At 48.7% G+C, this 5485-nt stretch overlaps 1 pseudogene; it reads left to right on the forward strand.

Annotated features, from left to right (window-relative positions):
- The first annotated feature begins 2715 nt into the window (after positions 1-2715).
- Positions 2716-4874, forward strand: LOC102754983 (annotated as a pseudogene).
- Positions 4875-5485: the final 611 nt, after the last annotated feature.

Raw genomic sequence — 5485 nt, forward strand, 5'->3', positions numbered from 1 at the left:
GCTAGTCTTGCCAAAGTACAAATTCAGCATATCCAAAGCCCCATCCAGTGGGATATTGAAAAGGGGAAGGGAACCTAGTTACAGGTGTGCAGATAGGACATTCAAAATGGACACACAGCAGAATTAAAGGAATGAAGGTGGAAGGATGAGGGTTTTAGTCAGTCTTCCCATTAGTCAGTTGTGCTGCAGGAAGGAATCTTGTAGTGGAAAATCACAGTGGAGAGTTCTGCCAGTTTGTGTTCAAATTACAGACTGGGAGAGGAAAAAAAAAATATGTTTAGCCTTATATCAGCATGCATCAATATCAAAAGCTATTCTTTGGTTCATGGTCATTGTCTAATGAGTTTGACTAATTCTTCCAGAGAATCTCTCCTCTAATTAGTATCTTACAAATAAAGTTGGCCGGCTGAAGATAGAAGAGCCAACACTGTTTTCCTAGTCCTCCCAATTAGAGAAGGAATCCAGTGTGGGCATAATGGAAAGTCTTTAGCACCACAACAGACATGGGTTTGAATCCTGGCTGTGTGTGGCCTTGGGTACACAAGTCACTCCATCTCTCCAAACCTCAAGGTCCTCATCTGTCAATAGCAGATAATTGAGCCTATCTCTCAATGTTGTCACAAGGCCTTGAGAAGTCCCAGGGCAGGATTGTGGAAAGATCAGTGAGCAAGCATGCCCACCCCTAATCACTCCAAAGGCACACAGTTTTGTTGGGGAAATTGCTAGAGACCAGGCTCTGCCAACCTGAAAATCATCAGGGCAGGAGTTACAATCAGTCTGGAAAGGCAGTAAAAAGATGTAATTTGTTTCATCTGGCTTCATTTTATGTCTAAACAGGAAAGGAACTTACTAAACTACACTCATGACAAGGAAGCCAAATTACTTGTGTGCAACAGAATGTGGAGTTGCTAGGTAAGGGTGAGTTAATGGGGCTAGGCCTATGCAGCACAGCCATATCAGCTAAGTGTCAGCTTTAGACTGCTGAGAACACATGGGCCAGGTCCGGGTTTAACCCTGCTATTAACTACCTCTGTGACCTTGCACAGGTCCTGGCAAGCTCTCTACCTCCAGTGTGGCAACTATCAAGTGGACAGGAAAAAAGAAACAATGGCTATGAGAATAAAAATGTGAAAACACTTCAAAAATTATATTCTATTTAAATTATTTTGTTATAAAATCACTTTAAAATGTGAAGCAGATTATTGATGCTGTTATGTTGGTCCTTAATACAATAACCAAAGTCATCAAAAGGCCCTTCATAAATATTTCTGTCCTCAGGAACTCACATTCTAGTGGGAGAGACTGGCATGTGCATAAATCACTCTTATACAAGGTAAATAGTGGTAAGTACTGCAGGAAAGGAACAAGCCAAAGGCCCTGGGGACACGGGAGTCGGAAGATTAATTTCTAATAGGGCCATCTGGAAAGGTTTCATGAAGGAGATAGGATTTGGGTTGAGCCGTGAAAGCTTGGGAGCACTATGATTTATACTGTCTTATCTTGTGGCTCATGGAGCACATGGAGCATTCTCCTCTCTGTTAACTTTGAGCTCCTGAAGGAGAGGGACATTGACTTTCACCTCTCATCACCAGCTCCCCAGCATAGGGCCTGGCCCCCCAGGCAGTGATCCATACATGTTGAGTCCAATTAATAATGATAGCCCTAGCCAGTTTGGCTCAGTAGATAGAGCACTGGCCTGTGGGCTGAAGGGTCCCAGGTTAGATTCCAGTCAAGGGCACATACCTCAGTTGCAGGCTTTATCTCTGGCCCTGGTGGGGAAGGTTGGGGTGGCAACCAATCCATGTATGTCTCTATCTCTCTCCCTCCCTTCTCTCTCTAAAAATCAGGGGAAGAATGTCCGGGTGAAGATTAAAAGCAAACAAAGAAAAAACACAATAAATAATGATAGAAGGAGGAGGAGCCATACTCATAGTACCAGTAGCATTTATTCTTTATAGAGTTAATGTTAGGTTTCAGGTTATTTAAAACATCAAGGTGTGGGAGAGGCCCAGCAGGTGCAGGGAGCACTCTGCTGCAGGTGCATCTGAGGCAGGGACCCAAGAGCCCTCACATCCTTCCAGGTTGAGCGAGTCACCTGGCCTGCAGGGTCCTGGCTGAGGCAAGAGAGGTTATGGATAGGCCAGCACCCCAGTGGCTGCGTCTCCATGACCTGCATCTGGTGAGGAAGTCGAGCCCTGGGTGGGGATCACCTCGCAAGGTCACCCCCGCCTGGGCTTGGCTACTCAGTCCTTCCTGTCCCAGAGCAGATGAGCTGGCGCCTGGCCTTAACCTTTCTCAGGACCTGGCAAGACAGAGTCTGGGAAGCTTCTTTCGCCTCCCGGCTAGGCAAGTCGACTGCGGGCGGCCTCAGTTCGAGAGGAAGTCATAGTGCTGTGATGCCTGTGTGCCTGTGATGTCAGGGTCCGTGTGCCTGTGATGTCAGGGTTTTGCGGGAGATGGACTGTGATGTCACAGCAGGCTCCGGACCTTAGCACCAAAGGAAGTTCAGTCTCCTGTCACGAGAAAGCGCAGCGGATTTGAATGGAAACTTGTTCAATATTAGCATTTCACAATTTTAATCTTTTAAAAAAGATCAGACCCATCTCAGTAGGAGAAGCTAGCCTCTTCCATTACTGACTCCAGCAGAAAGCTGGGAGAGGCATCCTCAGTCCTTCTTCACTGACCTTTATTTCCAAGAGCCTCTGTCATGTACCTATGCCACATTGGAAACCGCTCAAGAAAGCGCAACCTGAGGGAATCATCAATGAAACCCCGAGAACTCCCATGAGCCACCTGGAGGCTACGACAAAAAAAAAAAAAAAAAAAAAAAAAAAAAAAGGTAGCTACATGAAAACCAGTGTCTTTCCTTCCACTTCTCGTAGTAAAGCATCATCTCGAAAGCCTTTTGGGGTCCTTTCCCAAATGTTCTGAGCGGCATGAGAGGGAAGAGCCCCATAGAGAGCAGCGTGGATGCCCAAACCAAGAAGAAGGCGCCATGGGCAGCCATCCAACAGGGCGAGGAGGGGGAAGGGCCTCTGGAATGCCGCACGCTGGTGAAAACCAGAAACACCAAGGAGAACATCGCATTCTTTGCAGCCCACCAGAGCGGGAATAGGATATGATCTATGAAAATAAAGGGTCCTGGGGTATGGATGGGAGAGCTAGGAAAAGAGGGAGACGATCGGGGGACCATAAAGAAGCCAGGATACAGTTAGAAAGGATGAGGGAAGCCAGAGGCCAGTGCCGCGAGCCTGAGCCTTTTGTGTGTGGCATTGAGCACTGCTCTGTGCACTATGCGAGAGACATTGGGGCCGGCATCTGCGCTGGAAGGCCTCTGTCTGTCACCCAGATGGTTGCCTTCCTGGAGCGGAGAGCTGGTGCTGCTCTGCGGGCCAGTTTGCTAAGTCCCCTGCGGTGGGGAGCCTTTCCGGGCCATCCAGAGCTGTGCCTCCAGCCTCTGAGTCCTTTTCTGCCCCTCGGGGCTTGTGAAGAGCCCACATAAAGGGAAAATCCTGAGGTTGGTGAATCCCAGAGAGAGCCAGTCCGCGTCCTAGACATGGTAGCCTGTCTGGAGTCCCAGCGCCTGAAGCGGAAGAACCAGCCTGGGAGCCTCCCTCAGAAGAGCAGCTTCCCTGGGAAGCGGGTGCTGTTTGGACATGGCACTCAGGCTGATGAAGATGCCTTGGAAGCACCTGACACTCTGGTGAATCCTCCTGTGGGGTCTGTACCTGTGGGCTGTGGCTGTCAAGAGCTGACCACTGTTCTCAGAAGGAGAAGCAGGCCTGGGATGGGGCTCCTCGGGGCTGTCCCTCAATGCCAGCAGGCGTGAGTTCCCCCATGGGTAATGCAGAAATAGAGCCAGATCAGCAAACTGCTGTAAAAAACAGCAATAGGCACGATGCAGAAATGTCAGAAGGTCTTGAGTCACCTTTTCCTCCAACTCAGGCCATCAAGTCGCCTACAGGTGCCATTGAATGCACGAGGAGAGAGCTTGGGCCACAAGATCCTGAGCAGAAAAGAAAGGAATCTGTGTGTGTTGGCCTCACTGTGTCCAAGGTGAGAAGGGCCAGCCTTCTCGGGTAAAGCCCTGTGAGGACCCACTTCCAGGGAGGCTGTTTTTCTATTTGCCGCCTGGTCAGCACCAGCCAGACTGTTCACAGTTGAATGAAAGCACAGCACAAGTGTCTGCGGAGGCCAGCCGCCTGATGGTGCTGCTGAGGGGATGGTGCCCATGCGGAGAAAAGTGTTGCAGCCAAGTCATATGTCCCAATGCCAGCCTCTCCCGTGGGAAGTATAGTACCAGTGTGTCAGGCCTCCAGTTCGAAGAAGCAGGGGTCTCATGACTTTCTGGAGACCAGGTTTAAAACCCAGCAGCTTCTGGAGCCTAAGCCATACATGGCTTTCCTGCCCCACCATGTTCTGGTGAAAATCTTCAGGTTTTCAGGGAAGAAAATCTTCAGGTTTCTCCCCACCAATAGTTTAGTGGCTCTTAAATGTGCCTGCTGCTATTTCAAGTTCCTCATTGAGTACTACAACATCAGGCCAGCAGATTCTCACTGGGTTCGAGATCCATGCTATTGAGAGGGCCCTTGTAAGCAGTGCAAGAAAAAATATGTGAAGGGGGATGTGTCCCAGTGCCAGTGGCATCCCAAGCCCTATCGCCAGGCATTGCCCTACTGGCCAGGATACTGGAGGTGCTGCCGCCGCTCTGAGAAGGACTTCCCTGGCTATAAGCTTGGGCTTCATGACAATCACTGGGTCCGTTTGCCAGGGCTTTCATCAGGCGATCCATAAGGAAGCAGAAGGGACTGAAACTGAAGAGGAATACTAAAGTCTATCCGAGAGGCAACCAATTGATTGATTTTTAAAACTGCAAATTACCACCTAGATATCCCAGTCAAGTAAATGTTGCCTCTCAGAGCCCTCACCCTAGGAGAATCTGTGCCGGTTTCTGTAGGACTGCCATTGCTTGGGTATATTTTCATTTACAAGCTGTACAAGAGAACTGGTCTCATTATTTTATACAAGTGCCTCCCATTTGAACCAGGGTGGCAGCCTGCAGTTTGATTCACTTGGCCATGACTAATTATGCCTGTTTGTTTTTGTTTTTGTTTTTGTTTTTGTTTTTAAAATCAAATCCATCCTCAAAGGATGGAGACTTGCCACCATCGAGGATGTTCAGAAAAGGTCACTGTGGACTGTGCAGGCAATCCCCATAAAGCAGTTTTGAGCACTGGCACCATATTTGAAATAAGTGAGTAGTGTCCTATGGGGAGAACAGCAGCCATCTTGGATGAGAAGTGTGCTTATGGAGGAAAAGTCAGGCACCTTACCTTACGCCTTGCATGCTTGATGCAGTGAGACTGCTGTTTGTGGTTGGAGATGGATGTCATGCCCTGTGGTGTTTACAGTGTGTATAATGGCTGTGTCCTCATAGGGCTGTGAAAGTGCACATTAAACCTGAGTAGCGCCTTTGCCTTAGATG

This window comes from Myotis davidii, unplaced genomic scaffold, assembly GCF_000327345.1.
Source record: "Myotis davidii unplaced genomic scaffold, ASM32734v1 scaffold916, whole genome shotgun sequence".
Taxonomy (NCBI): Eukaryota; Metazoa; Chordata; class Mammalia; order Chiroptera; family Vespertilionidae; genus Myotis; species Myotis davidii.